We start from the raw sequence: 16014 nt of genomic DNA, 5'->3' as shown, positions 1-16014 counted from the left end.
ATTGTTGTAAAATTTATGGAACTTCAGAACAAAAGTATTATCCATTATATTGAACAATAAATAATGTTCAATTAACATTGTTTTATACAACCTCAACTCATATGGGACTACCCCCTGAATTTAAGCATATTAATTAGGGGAGGAAAAGAAACTAACAAGGATTTTCTTAGTAGCGGCGAGCGAAAAGAAATCAGTTCAGCACTAAGTCACTTTGTCTATATGGCAAATGTGAGATGCAGTGTACGGAACATCAACATTCTAGTATGAGAAGTTAACGATTTAAGTCCTTCTTAAATGAGGCCATTTACCCATAGAGGGTGCCAGGCCCGTATAACGTTAATGATTACTAGATGGTGTTTCCAAAGAGTCGTGTTGCTTGATAGTGCAGCACTAAGTGGGTGGTAAACTCCATCTAAAACTAAATATAACCATGAGACCGATAGTAAACAAGTACCGTGAGGGAAAGTTGAAAAGAACTCTGAATAGAGAGTTAAATAGTACGTGAAACTGCTTAGAGGTTAAGCCCGATGAACCTGAATATCCGTTATGGAAAATTCATCATTAGAATTGTAATATTTTAAACAATATTATAATAATAGTGTGCATTTTTTCCATATAAGGACATTGTAATCTATTAGCATAAATATTTATCATAAAATTATGTCTGATTGCTTATTTGAATTATATGCTTGGCATTTTAACATAAAATAAAAGATATAAATTTGATAAAGTGCTGATAGATTTATATGATTACAGTGCGTTAATTTTTCGGAATTATATAATGGCATAATTATCATTGATATTTGTGTTTATTATATGCATTTGTATGATTAACAATGCGAAAGATTCAGGATACCTTCGGGACCCGTCTTGAAACACGGACCAAGGAGTCTAACATATGTGCAAGTTATTGGGATATAAACCTAATAGCGTAATTAACTTGACTATTAATGGGATTAGTTTTTTAACTATTTATAGTTAATTAACGCAATCCCGGGGCGCTCTATATAGTTATGTATAATAATATTTATATTATTTATGCCTCTAACTGGAACGTACCTTGAGCATATATGCTGTGACCCGAAAGATGGTGAACTATACTTGATCAGGTTGAAGTCAGGGGAAACCCTGATGGAAGACCGAAACAGTTCTGACGTGCAAATCGATTGTCAGAATTGAGTATAGGGGCGAAAGACCAATCGAACCATCTAGTAGCTGGTTCCTTCCGAAGTTTCCCTCAGGATAGCTGGTGCATTTAACTGTTGTATAAAATAATCTTATCTGGTAAAGCGAATGATTAGAGGCCTTAGGGTCGAAACGATCTTAACCTATTCTCAAACTTTAAATGGGTAAGAACCTTAACTTTCTTGATATGAAGTTTAAGGTTATGATATAATGTGCCCAGTGGGCCACTTTTGGTAAGCAGAACTGGCGCTGTGGGATGAACCAAACGTAATGTTACGGTGCCCAAATTAACAACTCATACAGAAACCATGAAAGGCGTTGGTTGCTTAAAACAGCAGGACGGTGATCATGGAAGTCGAAATCCGCTAAGGAGTGTGTAACAACTCACCTGCCGAAGCAACTAGCCCTTAAAATGGATGGCGCTTAAGTTGTATACCTATACATTACCGCTAAAGTAGATGGTTTATATTACTTGTAATATAAATTTTGAAACTTTAGTGAGTAGGAAGGTACAATGGTGTGCATAGAAGTGTTTGGCGTAAGCCTGCATGGAGCCGCTATTGGTACAGATCTTGGTGGTAGTAGCAAATAATCGAATGAGACCTTGGAGGACTGAAGTGGAGAAGGGTTTCGTGTGAACAGTGGTTGATCACGAGTTAGTCGGTCCTAAGTTCAAGGCGAAAGCCGAAAATTTTCAAGTAAAGAAAAATCTAAATATATTTGTCATCTAACCGATTTTTATACACTTGAATAATTTTGAACGAAAGGGAATACGGTTCCAATTCCGTAACCTGTTGAGTATCCGTTTGTTATTAAATATGGGCCTCGTGCTCATCCTGGCAACAGGAACGACCATAAAGAAGCCGTCGAGAGGTATCGGAAGAGTTTTCTTTTCTGTTTTATAGCCGTACTACCATGGAAGTCTTTCGCAGAGAGATATGGTAGATGGGCTAGAAGAGCATGACATATACTGTTGTGTCGATATTTTCTCCTCGGACCTTGAAAATTTATGGTGGGGACACGCAAACTTCTCAACAGGCCGTACCAATATCCGCAGCTGGTCTCCAAGGTGAAGAGTCTCTAGTCGATAGAATAATGTAGGTAAGGGAAGTCGGCAAATTAGATCCGTAACTTCGGGATAAGGATTGGCTCTGAAGATTGAGATAGTCGGGCTTGATTGGGAAACAATAACATGGTTTATGTGCTCGTTCTGGGTAAATAAAGTTTCTATCATTTATGGTAGTTTCTTGTTCCCCGGATAGTTTAGTTACGTAGCCAATTGTGGAACTTTCTTGCTAAAATTTTTAAGAATACTAGTTGGGCTACCAATTAGTTCTTTTAAATTATAACGATTATCAATTAACAATCAATTCAGAACTGGCACGGACTTGGGGAATCCGACTGTCTAATTAAAACAAAGCATTGTGATGGCCCTAGCGGGTGTTGACACAATGTGATTTCTGCCCAGTGCTCTGAATGTCAAAGTGAAGAAATTCAAGTAAGCGCGGGTCAACGGCGGGAGTAACTATGACTCTCTTAAGGTAGCCAAATGCCTCGTCATCTAATTAGTGACGCGCATGAATGGATTAACGAGATTCCTACTGTCCCTATCTACTATCTAGCGAAACCACAGCCAAGGGAACGGGCTTGGAATAATTAGCGGGGAAAGAAGACCCTTTTGAGCTTGACTCTAATCTGGCAGTGTAAGGAGACATAAGAGGTGTAGAATAAGTGGGAGATATTAGACTTCGGTTTGGTATCGACAATGAAATACCACTACTCTTATTGTTTCCTTACTTACTTGATTAAATGGAACGTGTATCATTTCCTAGCCATTATACGGATATAATTATTATGTCTTATGGTATTGGGTTTTGATGCAAGCTTCTTGATCAAAGTATCACGAGTTTGTTATATAATCGCAAACAAATTCTTTAATGAGAGAATGCATTTATGTATTATTGATTTAAAAATTTGGTATAACTCCAATTACTCAGGTATGATCCAATTCAAGGACATTGCCAGGTAGGGAGTTTGACTGGGGCGGTACATCTCTCAAATAATAACGGAGGTGTCCCAAGGCCAGCTCAGTGCGGACAGAAACCACACATAGAGCAAAAGGGCAAATGCTGACTTGATCTCGGTGTTCAGTACACACAGGGACAGCAAAAGCTCGGCCTATCGATCCTTTTGGTTTAAAGAGTTTTTAACAAGAGGTGTCAGAAAAGTTACCATAGGGATAACTGGCTTGTGGCGGCCAAGCGTTCATAGCGACGTCGCTTTTTGATCCTTCGATGTCGGCTCTTCCTATCATTGTGAAGCAAAATTCACCAAGCGTTGGATTGTTCACCCATGCAAGGGAACGTGAGCTGGGTTTAGACCGTCGTGAGACAGGTTAGTTTTACCCTACTAATGACAAAACGTTGTTGCGACAGCATTCCTGCGTAGTACGAGAGGAACCGCAGGTACGGACCAATGGCACAATACTTGTTCGAGCGAACAGTGGTATGACGCTACGTCCGTTGGATTATGCCTGAACGCCTCTAAGGTCGTATCCGTGCTGGACTGCAATGATAAATAAGGGGCAATTTGCATTGTATGGCTTCTAAACCATTAAAAGTTTTTAATTTGTTTTATTAACGACAATGGATGTGATGCCAATGTTATTTATAACATAGTAAATTGGGAGGATCTTCGATCACCTGATGCCGCGCTAGTTATATTTTAAAACATTATTTAATACAATGTCAAAGCCTAGAATCAATTGTAAACGACTTTTGTAACAGGCAAGGTGTTGTAAGTGGTTGAGCAGCTGCCATACTGCGATCCACTGAAGCTTATCCTTTGCTTGATGATTCGAAAAAAAGTAACACTAGACGAACATAATTCGTATAATTGGGTTATACATTCGCTTAAAATATATTATCAATTTATAATTGTTATATATTTATTGATGTTTGTATGCCTACTCTACGAAATTTGTTCATCTACGTTGCTTTCAATTAAATTTTATATGTAGCATAGAACAATATATATATATTCAATACTTAAAACAATATTGATATATATATTTATGAAAATATGGAATTTGACGGATGGAATATATAAAAATATATATACACAATATCTATATTGAAACTTCAATAATTATTGAGGAGAGCATATAACAAAGAATAATATGTATATATATACAATACTTAAAGCCGTATTGATATATATGTATTTATATATACATGAAATTTTGGAATTGACGGATGGAATATATAAAATATATATACACGCATACCTGAATTAAAACTTCAATTATTATTGAGGAGAGTATATAGAATAGAATAATATTTATATATACAATGAACACTTAAGGCAATATTGATATATATATATATATATATATATATATGAAATTATGGAATTGACGGATGGGAATATATAGTATATATATATATATATATACATAGCTAATTAAGACTTCAATTATTACTTAGGAGAGCGTATAACATACAACAATATTTATATACACAATATACTTAAGGCAATATTGATATATATATATATATATATATGTGAAATTATGGAATTGACGGATGGAATATATAAAAATTTATATAAACAATACCTATATTAAAACGTCAATAATTATTGAAGAGGGGAGCATATAACGTAGAACAATATTTACAACTATACAATATTTTGAAATTTTTGGATGAACAAAAATATATAAAATTGTTACCAGTATTAAAACTTCAATTATTTTTTAGGAAAGCATAGAACAATATATATATATATATTGCATTATATGTTATATATATATATATATATATATATATATATATATATATATATAACATATAATGCAATATTGAAATATATACATACACATACAAGAAAATATGGAATTGACGGATGGAAATCATCAAATACAGAAGAAACAGAATACTTACATTTTTTTATTCCTATTCTTATTAGCCTCTTCTAAAACATATTTAAATTTTATATGATACGTGATACAGAAATTTTGCTTGGATGTGAAGAAATGTATATCTTAATATTAATAATACAAAAATTGAAGACTATTCTGTAACATACATAATTAAATTGTAACTTAAACAACATTAAACTGTATATATAATAATAATAATATAACAATTTGACATTTCGAAAATACATTGGAAAATAATTGTGACTATGAAATTTTTATATATTGTATATTGATATATGATTATTAATATACAAATAAAATTATAAATGACATTAATCTTTATATATTATATATAACCTTTAACAACTTATATAAAATTATATTGAATTGTTATAAAAATAGTACATGAAAACGTTAAAATGAATAAAAGCATTTGGAAAAAATATCGCCATTATAGATGATGTGTCAAAAAACCTATATAGGGAGTGGTGTCGCGCAAGGCATGTCATATGAAAAATTTTAAGTACGGTAAATTCGTATGACTGTGGAGTGTTGCCTTGCCGGCATGTCAATTATGTTTATATAAGAAGAATAATGAAGTTATAAAAGTGTATTATTAAATTAGTACATGAAGACATTAAGGTGAACGGTAGCATTTGGAAAAAATATCGCCATTATAGATGATGTGTCAAAAAACCTATATAGGGAGTGGTGTCGCGCAAGGCATGTCATATGAAAAACTTTAAATACGGTAAATTCATATGACTGTGGAGTGTTGACTTGCCGGCATAAGTCAATTATGTTTATATAAGAATGTCATATGAAAAATTTTAAATACGGTAAATTCATATGACTGTGGAGTGTTGACTTGCCGGCATAAGTCAATTATGTTTATATAAGAATGTCATATGAAAAACTTTAAATACGGTAAATTCATATGACTGTGGAGTGTTGACTTGCCGGCATAAGTCAATTATGTTTATATAAGAAGAATAATGAAGTTATAAAAGTGTATTATTAAATTAGTACACGAAGACATTAAGGTGAATGGTAGCATTTGGAAAAAATATCGCCATTATAGATGATGTGTCAAAAAACCTATATAGGGAGTGGTGTCGCGCAAGGCATGTCATATGAAAAATTTTAAATACGGTAAATTCGTATGACTGTGGAGTGTTGCCTTGCCGGCATGTCAATTATGTTTATATAAGAAGAATAATGAAGTTATAAAAGTGTATTATTAAATTAGTACACGAAGACATTAAGGTGAATGGTAGCATTTGGAAAAAATATCGCCATTATAAATTATAAATGACATTAATCTTTATATATTATATATAACCTTTAACAACTTATATAAAATTATATTGAATTGTTATAAAAATAGTACATGAAAACGTTAAAATGAATAAAAGCATTTGGAAAAAATATCGCCATTATAGATGATGTGTCAAAAAACCTATATAGGGAGTGGTGTCGCGCAAGGCATGTCATATGAAAAATTTTAAGTACGGTAAATTCGTATGACTGTGGAGTGTTGCCTTGCCGGCATGTCAATTATGTTTATATAAGAAGAATAATGAAGTTATAAAAGTGTATTATTAAATTAGTACATGAAGACATTAAGGTGAACGGTAGCATTTGGAAAAAATATCGCCATTATAGATGATGTGTCAAAAAACCTATATAGGGAGTGGTGTCGCGCAAGGCATGTCATATGAAAAACTTTAAATACGGTAAATTCATATGACTGTGGAGTGTTGACTTGCCGGCATAAGTCAATTATGTTTATATAAGAATGTCATATGAAAAATTTTAAATACGGTAAATTCATATGACTGTGGAGTGTTGACTTGCCGGCATAAGTCAATTATGTTTATATAAGAATGTCATATGAAAAACTTTAAATACGGTAAATTCATATGACTGTGGAGTGTTGACTTGCCGGCATAAGTCAATTATGTTTATATAAGAAGAATAATGAAGTTATAAAAGTGTATTATTAAATTAGTACACGAAGACATTAAGGTGAATGGTAGCATTTGGAAAAAATATCGCCATTATAGATGATGTGTCAAAAAACCTATATAGGGAGTGGTGTCGCGCAAGGCATGTCATATGAAAAATTTTAAATACGGTAAATTCGTATGACTGTGGAGTGTTGCCTTGCCGGCATGTCAATTATGTTTATATAAGAAGATTAATGAAGTTATAAAAGTGTATTATTAAATTAGTACACGAAGACATTAAGGTGAATGGTAGCATTTGGAAAAAATATCGCCATTATAGATGATGTGTCAAAAAACCTATATAGGGAGTGGTGTCGCGCAAGGCATGTCATATGAAAAATTTTAAATACGGTAAATTCGTATGACTGTGGAGTGTTGCCTTGCCGGCATGTCAATTATGTTTATATAAGAAGAATAATGAAGTTATAAAAGTGTATTATTAAATTAGTACATGAAGACATTAAGGTGAATGGTAGCATTTGGAAAAAATATCGCCATTATAGATGATGTGTCAAAAAACCTATATAGGGAGTGGTGTCGCGCAAGGCATGTCATATGAAAAACTTTAAATACGGTAAATTCATATGACTGTGGAGTGTTGACTTGCCGGCATAAGTCAATTATGTTTATATAAGAATGTCATATGAAAAATTTTAAATACGGTAAATTCATATGACTGTGAAGTGTTGACTTGCCGGCATAAGTCAATTATGTTTATATAAGAATGTCATATGAAAAACTTTAAATACGGTAAATTCATATGACTGTGGAGTGTTGACTTGCCGGCATAAGTCAATTATGTTTATATAAGAAGAATAATGAAGTTATAAAAGTGTATTATTAAATCAGTACACGAAGACATTAAGGTGAATGGTAGCATTTGGAAAAAATATCGCCATTATAGATGATGTGTCAAAAAACCTATATAGGGAGTGGTGTCGCGCAAGGCATGTCATATGAAAAATTTTAAATACGGTAAATTCGTATGACTGTGGAGTGTTGCCTTGCCGGCATGTCAATTATGTTTATATAAGAAGAATAATGAAGTTATAAAAGTGTATTATTAAATTAGTACATTTCATTTTCATTTTGTTTATTGATTTAATACTATCCATCGTGGACAACCATTAAATTGTATAATTATAAACTTAGCTTATGTGTATTTCATGTATTGAGCTTAGTATAGTTGTTATTCTTAGAGAGAGTTAAATGGCTATGTTATTCCATGACAGAAGGTCAAATGGCTATATTGTTCCATGGGAGATCCAGTGGGTGGGCTCTGCAGAGTCTTCTCCTTTGTTGGCTGTTGTCTAGCAGACAAATGGCTAGTGTGTTGGGATGGTTGTGTAATCGCTTGATATATCGTCTGCTGCTTTTGGCAATCTCGTCTTTTACCCAGGGGAACTTGAGAACATCGTGGATGGTGGCGTTATCATGATATATGTGTGCGTTTGTAGCGATGCGTAATGCTTTGTTTTCGAAAGTTTGAATGATCCGGATATTGGACCTGCAGGCTGTACCCCAGAGCTGGATTCCATAGGTCCAGATTGGTCTGATGATCGCCTTGTAGGTCAGAATCTTGGAGGAGGTGGAAAGCCTTGATCTCCTGCCCATAAGCCAGTAGTAGGCTTTTAGTCGCTGCTCACACTGGTTTCGCTTTTTTGTTAGGTGTGCTCTCCAGGTGAGTTTCCTGTCTAGCGTTATTCCCAGATATTTAGGATTGGGTTCTTCTGGTATTGTGACTCCGTCTAGTTGAACTGGTGGACAGTTACCCGAGCGGAGTGCAAAGGTAGTCGCAGTTGACTTGTCACCATTGACTGTAATGTTCCATCGCTTTTGCCAGTCGTTGACGAGGTTCAATTGCATCTGCATCAGTGAGCTAGCTTCGCCAGGTGATTTCGAGATGGTGAGAAATGCCGTGTCATCGGCGTACGTGGCAACGCGCACGTTTGGGTTCCCAGTGACGGGCAAGTCAGCTGTGTACACGTTATAGAGCAGCGGACCCAGAACACTTCCTTGAGGGACGCCAGCATGAATGTGTTTGGTGTTGGACACTGTATCCCCACATTTAACTCGGAATGTTCGGTTCTCCAGATATGAAGCCAGAAACAAGAAGTAGGCGTGTGGGAGGTTACCCTTGAGCTTTTGCAGGAGTCCAGGATGCCAAACTCTGTCAAAGGCTTGTTTGACATCGAGGAATACGGCGTAGCAATATTTTTTCTCCTCAAATGCGTCGAGGATAGTTTGAACAACTCTGTGGCATTGTTCCGGGGTTCCGTGACAGCGCCTGAAGCCAAATTGGTGATCCGGGATCAGACCGGCCTCGTCCAATACTGGCAAAACTCTACTCAAAAATACTCTTTCTAGTATCTTTGAGAGCGCTGGCAGTAAACTAATCGGGCGATAGGAGGCCAGATTATCTTCAGGTTTACCAGGCTTAGGTATCATTACTACTTGTGCACTTTTCCATTGCGCTGGGAAGTAGCCGATTTCCATGCATTTGTTATATATTTTGGAGATGAACGAGATGCTTCTTTGCGGTAGTAGCTTTAATGCCATTGCATTGATACCATCATCGCCTGGGGCTTTTTTGTTGTTTAGCGCAGTTATGTATTCCGCTATCTCCTCTTCATGTACCGGTGGAATCGTTTCCGTTCCTTCGGGCGGTACACTTAGCTGGTGTGCAGTTTCGGATGCTTCTTCTGACGTGCACCTGCTGAAAGGGGTGAACACAGTTTCTAAGTGCTCGGCGAAGGCATTGGCTCTGTCAGATTCTGTTCTACACCAACTGCCATCAGTTTTTCTTACTGGGTTGATTCTTTTCTGTGGCCTTTTAATGTGCTTGGTTACTTGCCACAGATTGTGTTGTGGGTCGTTAGGGGCAAGCTGCGTAAGAAAACTATCTAGGGCATCTTTTCTCAGAATCTTGAGTGTCTCTTTCAGTTCCTTGGTGATTCTATTTAGGACTGTCTTGTCCCTCGGGTTCCTGGACAGGAACCAGACCCGCCTCAGTCGCCTTTTTTCAGCAAGCAGCTCGGCCACTTGTTGTGACCAGAGGTGAACGTCTCTATTTTCAACTCTGGGCCGGCTTGAGAGTCTTGGCGCCGCATGTGACGCCGCATTGTGGATATGAGTTGTTAGCTCTGTGACTGCCGCTTCGATGTCCTCCGGGCTATTTAGTGGGGGGCTGGGATTGGTGCAGTTGTCCAACCAGGTTTGATATTTGCCAATATCAGTGGCTTTATATATAAGCTTCTTGCGGGCAGACTTCCTCATGGGTGCAGCAAATATAGAGATGGCTATGGCGCTGTGATCAGACAGGAGGTCCTCTACTTCTCTGACTTGGATTCTGCCAGTATCCAAACCACGAGTTATCGCGATGTCCAGGACGTCTGGCACCTTATATGGGTCTGTAGGCCAGTATGTAGGTGCGCCTGTACTGTGGCAGTCGAGGTTTCTTAACCGGGTTTGCCTGAACAGCGCGTAGCCTTTAGGGTTATTTGTTCTGGAGCCCCACCAGGTGTGCTTGGCGTTGAAGTCTCCACCTATTAGAAACCTTGTGCCTAGGCTGTCCATTAGCGTCCCGAATTCTTCGTCCCTAGCATTGTGCTTGGGGGGGCAGTAGGCAGCGGCTATTGTGACGTCTCCCAGCGTGGTACTCACTCTTATTTTTGCGCATTGGATCCACTCCTCCAGAGTTGGGGGCAGGATCTCATAGCTTATGTTGCTGCGAATTAGAATGGCAGCTCCGCCGCGGGCTCTCCCGTTGGGGTGATTGGCTGAGATCAGGTCGTAGCCTCGTAGGCAGAAGTAAGATCTTTCAGAGAAATGGGTTTCAGATATGAGGAGAATTTCGGTATTGTTGGTCTTGCAGTAAAGCTCAACCTCAGGCCTGTTTTTGCACAGGCCGTTAGCATTCCAGATCGTGATCTCTAAACCTTCTTGCATAATGTGGAGCAAACAGTTTCCAGCATCTGTGTCATTTGACCTAGTATTTTATCCATCATTTTTTCAAACATGACCTCTAGCCTTGTCACTATCGCATTAAGTTGATTGTCCGGCTGTGAATCCGGGCAGGGAGCTTGATTTGCCTCGTAGGTGCTCTTTGCAGCCTTAGCAAAACTAATGTTTGCATTCACTTTGCTGCAGTTTAGTGGTAGTCCATCTCTTGGAGCTGTCTGTCTGTTTGCCGTTAAGAGGCTCTTTGCCTTCTTATAAGCTGGGCATCCTTTGTATGAGGCCACATGGGGACCCTGGCAGTGCAGGCAGAAGGCCGGGTCACTGCTCTTCTTTGAGCATTCCGACGTGGAGTGTCCGCCTCCACATTTCACACATCTATGTTCCAGGTGACAGTATCTTTGAGTGTGTCCGTATCCTTGGCAGCGATAGCATTGGGGGACATCGTTAAACTTCAGTGGAGGCTCGACTGTAACCACAGAGCAGCAAAGCCTTTTGATTTTGTATGCGTCTTTGTTATTTTTCGCCGGCTCGAGATTTACGAAGAATATGTTTAGGGGTTTTTTTGTGCTTTTTTGTGTGAGGTTATAAAGGTCTCTTACTTCGTGCCCGTAGTTGCTTAAACCTTCCTTGATCTCGACCAGCTCAGTAGAGTGGTGCAGGCCTTTGACCACTATCCGGTAGGCTCTTTCGTCTCTGGGCTGAAAGGTCTGATACCGTTTGTTGTTTTCATTGAGAAATGCCTTGAGTGCAGTGAAGCTAGCTTTATCTGGCGTCATTACTCTAATGTTGTTGTTTTTAGTGGCTTTATATGTAAATTCTACTGCTTTGCCAAGGGCGCCAGTTATGGCATTGGTAAGCGCTTTGATATTGGTCACGTCTGGAATAAAAATTGGTGGTGGCCTGATCGTCTTAGGTTCTTTAGCAGGCTCCTTATTTGGTTGGCCCTTAGCTAGTCCTATGACTTCAGTGGAGTCATCGCTGGCCGAAGATTCTTCGTCGTCTTCATCTGTAGAGAGTGAAGCAAATCTGTTACTTGTTAGATTTTCTCTAGCAGCTTTGCTGGTGCTTGGTCCGTCAGGTAGGTGTACGCGGGAAGGCTGTTTGCGCTGTTTGCGGACGGGCTTCCTCCTTATTTCTCCAGGTTCACTAGTGCAACTCGAATTCTCAGAGTCAGGGTTGCTAGTTCTGATGTTGGTCTTCTTCCTCTTGGTGCTGCTAGTTTTGATGAGCTGTGTAGCACGTGGCTCGGCTTGCCAGTCCATCTTGTCCATCTGGTTGGTGAGGGGTACGGGGGAGCGGGAGCAAACAAGCTGCCCGTCTGGCGAGCGTAAGCAGCGAGTGCTAGTCTGTGTTATTGTTTGGTTTTGTATTCTAATTGTCGTGTGTGTGTTGAAATAACGCGCACAAGCATGTAAGCGTGTGCGTGTGTAAGTATTAGTGCGCCGTTATTTGCGCACGGCACGCAAGCTGAAAGAGCGCAGTAACGGTTGCAGCGACCAATCAGAGCGCAGCTGGCCTGAAAATTTCGCCGCAACTAACTGTTGTTTATGTTGCTTGTGTATTTGGAATGCTTCGCAGCGGTCCGCAGGCACGTCTTTACTCAACGAGTGTTCGATCGCGACTAAATTAGTACATGAAGACATTAAGGTGAATGGTAGCATTTGGAAAAAATATCGCCATTATAGAAGATGTGTCAAAAAACCTATATAGGGAGTGGTGTCGCGCAAGGCATGTCATATGAAAAATTTTAAGTACGGTAAATTCATATGACTGTGGAGTGTTGCCTTGCCGGCATAAGTCAATTATGTTTATATAAGAATGTCATATGAAAAATTTTAAATACGGTAAATTCATATGACTGTGGAGTGTTGACTTGCCGGCATAAGTCAATTATGTTTATATAAGAATGTCATATGAAAAACTTTAAATACGGTAAATTCATATGACTGTGGAGTGTTGACTTGCCGGCATAAGTCAATTATGTTTATATAAGAAGAATAATGAAGTTATAAAAGTGTATTATTAAATCAGTACACGAAGACATTAAGGTGAATGGTAGCATTTGGAAAAAATATCGCCATTATAGATGATGTGTCAAAAAACCTATATAGGGAGTGGTGTCGCGCAAGGCATGTCATATGAAAAACTTTAAATACGGTAAATTCATATGACTGTGGAGTGTTGACTTGCCGGCATAAGTCAATTATGTTTATATAAGAATGTCATATGAAAAATTTTAAATACGGTAAATTCATATGACTGTGGAGTGTTGACTTGCCGGCATAAGTCAATTATGTTTATATAAGAATGTCATATGAAAAACTTTAAATACGGTAAATTCATATGACTGTGGAGTGTTGACTTGCCGGCATAAGTCAATTATGTTTATATAAGAAGAATAATGAAGTTATAAAAGTGTATTATTAAATCAGTACACGAAGACATTAAGGTGAATGGTAGCATTTGGAAAAAATATCGCCATTATAGATGATGTGTCAAAAAACCTATATAGGGAGTGGTGTCGCGCAAGGCATGTCATATGAAAAATTTTAAATACGGTAAATTCGTATGACTGTGGAGTGTTGCCTTACCGGCATGTCAATTATGTTTATATAAGAAGAATAATGAAGTTATAAAAGTGTATTATTAAATTAGTACATGAAGACATTAAGGTGAATGGTAGCATTTGGAAAAAATATCGCCATTATAGAAGATGTGTCAAAAAACCTATATAGGGAGTGGTGTCGCGCAAGGCATGTCATATGAAAAATTTTAAGTACGGTAAATTCATATGACTGTGGAGTGTTGCCTTGCCGGCATAAGTCAATTATGTTTATATAAGAAGAATAATGAAGTTATAAAAGTGTATTATTAAATTAGTACACGAAGACATTAAGGTGAATGGTAGCATTTGGAAAAAATATCGCCATTATAGATGATGTGTCAAAAAACCTATTCATTTTTTTTTTTTTTTTTTTTTTTTTTCATTTTGTTTATTGATTTAATACTATCCATCGTGGACAACCATTAAATTGTATAATTATAAACTTAGCTTATGTGTATTTCATGTATTGAGCTTAGTATAGTTGTTATTCTTAGAGAGAGTTAAATGGCTATGTTATTCCATGACAGAAGGTCAAATGGCTATATTGTTCCATGGGAGATCCAGTGGGTGGGCTCTGCAGAGTCTTCTCCTTTGTTGGCTGTTGTCTAGCAGACAAATGGCTAGTGTGTTGGGATGGTTGTGTAATCGCTTGATATATCGTCTGCTGCTTTTGGCAATCTCGTCTTTTACCCAGGGGAACTTGAGAACATCGTGGATGGTGGCGTTATCATGATATATGTGTGCGTTTGTAGCGATGCGTAATGCTTTGTTTTCGAAAGTTTGAATGATCCGGATATTGGACCTGCAGGCTGTACCCCAGAGCTGGATTCCATAGGTCCAGATTGGTCTGATGATCGCCTTGTAGGTCAGAATCTTGGAGGAGGTGGAAAGCCTTGATCTCCTGCCCATAAGCCAGTAGTAGGCTTTTAGTCGCTGCTCACACTGGTTTCGCTTTTTTGTTAGGTGTGCTCTCCAGGTGAGTTTCCTGTCTAGCGTTATTCCCAGATATTTAGGATTGGGTTCTTCTGGTATTGTGACTCCGTCTAGTTGAACTGGTGGACAGTTACCCGAGCGGAGTGCAAAGGTAGTCGCAGTTGACTTGTCACCATTGACTGTAATGTTCCATCGCTTTTGCCAGTCGTTGACGAGGTTCAATTGCATCTGCATCAGTGAGCTAGCTTCGCCAGGTGATTTCGAGATGGTGAGAAATGCCGTGTCATCGGCGTACGTGGCAACGCGCACGTTTGGGTTCCCAGTGACGGGCAAGTCAGCTGTGTACACGTTATAGAGCAGCGGACCCAGAACACTTCCTTGAGGGACGCCAGCATGAATGTGTTTGGTGTTGGACACTGTATCCCCACATTTAACTCGGAATGTTCGGTTCTCCAGATATGAAGCCAGAAACAAGAAGTAGGCGTGTGGGAGGTTACCCTTGAGCTTTTGCAGGAGTCCAGGATGCCAAACTCTGTCAAAGGCTTGTTTGACATCGAGGAATACGGCGTAGCAATATTTTTTCTCCTCAAATGCGTCGAGGATAGTTTGAACAACTCTGTGGCATTGTTCCGGGGTTCCGTGACAGCGCCTGAAGCCAAATTGGTGATCCGGGATCAGACCGGCCTCGTCCAATACTGGCAAAACTCTACTCAAAAATACTCTTTCTAGTATCTTTGAGAGCGCTGGCAGTAAACTAATCGGGCGATAGGAGGCCAGATTATCTTCAGGTTTACCAGGCTTAGGTATCATTACTACTTGTGCACTTTTCCATTGCGCTGGGAAGTAGCCGATTTCCATGCATTTGTTATATATTTTGGAGATGAACGAGATGCTTCTTTGCGGTAGTAGCTTTAATGCCATTGCATTGATACCATCATCGCCTGGGGCTTTTTTGTTGTTTAGCGCAGTTATGTATTCCGCTATCTCCTCTTCATGTACCGGTGGAATCGTTTCCGTTCCTTCGGGCGGTACACTTAGCTGGTGTGCAGTTTCGGATGCTTCTTCTGACGTGCACCTGCTGAAAGGGGTGAACACAGTTTCTAAGTGCTCGGCGAAGGCATTGGCTCTGTCAGATTCTGTTCTACACCAACTGCCATCAGTTTTTCTTACTGGGTTGATTCTTTTCTGTGGCCTTTTAATGTGCTTGGTTACTTGCCACAGATTGTGTTGTGGGTCGTTAGGGGCAAGCTGCGTAAGAAAACTATCTAGGGCATCTTTTCTCAGAATCTTGAGTGTCTCTTTCAGTTCCTTGGTGATTCTATTTAGGACTGTCTTGTCCCTCGGGTTCCTGGACAGGAACCAGACCCGCCTCAGTCGCCTTTTTTCAGCAAGCAGCTCGGCCA

At 38.6% G+C, this 16014-nt stretch overlaps 1 non-coding gene across 1 annotated transcript; it reads left to right on the top strand.

Moving 5' to 3' along the window:
• The first annotated feature begins 87 nt into the window (after positions 1–87).
• On the top strand, positions 88–4045 carry LOC138911729 (large subunit ribosomal RNA). The gene has a single exon (XR_011417388.1). It is a non-coding gene; the product is annotated as a large subunit ribosomal RNA (ribosomal RNA).
• Positions 4046–16014: the final 11969 nt, after the last annotated feature.

The sequence above is a fragment of the Drosophila virilis genome, unplaced genomic scaffold (genome assembly GCF_030788295.1).
Source record: "Drosophila virilis strain 15010-1051.87 unplaced genomic scaffold, Dvir_AGI_RSII-ME tig00002292, whole genome shotgun sequence".
Taxonomy (NCBI): Eukaryota; Metazoa; Arthropoda; class Insecta; order Diptera; family Drosophilidae; genus Drosophila; species Drosophila virilis.
This window is presented reverse-complemented; position numbering and strand designations above follow the sequence as displayed.